Below are 429 nucleotides of genomic sequence, written 5' to 3'. Positions count from 1 at the left end.
CTGTGGGAATGCACCTATGCCTAAATCTGCACAGTATGTCAGAGACAGCTTAGATGTTGCATAGCAATTATAGTCAACTGATATTGATGGAGTCCCAAGCACTGAGTTACAAGTCAGCTATTCTGTCAACCTTGTGGTACTCACTAGTCTGATAGTGTAGGATTTAAAGAATTTGACTGCTGACCAAAAGGTCTGCCCTTTAAATCTACCATCTACTCCTTGGTCAAAATGTGAGGGAGTACACTTACAAAATCATTTATGTCTTTGGAAATCCTGTGGGCGTCTCTACTCTGTCAAAGGAGGTTGCTCTACGTTGAAAATGACTGAAAGGCAGTAGACAGTGAGTTATTTTGTTACCACCAGTGCAAAAAAAAATCTGCTTTAACCCATGTTATATATAAATTATTTTATAATAAGAAATTTAATATT

This window comes from Elephantulus edwardii, unplaced genomic scaffold, assembly GCF_000299155.1.
Source record: "Elephantulus edwardii isolate Elephantulus edwardi_28Jun2011 unplaced genomic scaffold, EleEdw1.0 scaffold00338, whole genome shotgun sequence".
Taxonomy (NCBI): Eukaryota; Metazoa; Chordata; class Mammalia; order Macroscelidea; family Macroscelididae; genus Elephantulus; species Elephantulus edwardii.
The sequence above is the reverse complement of the archived record's forward strand: the minus strand, read 5'-3'. Positions refer to the sequence as shown.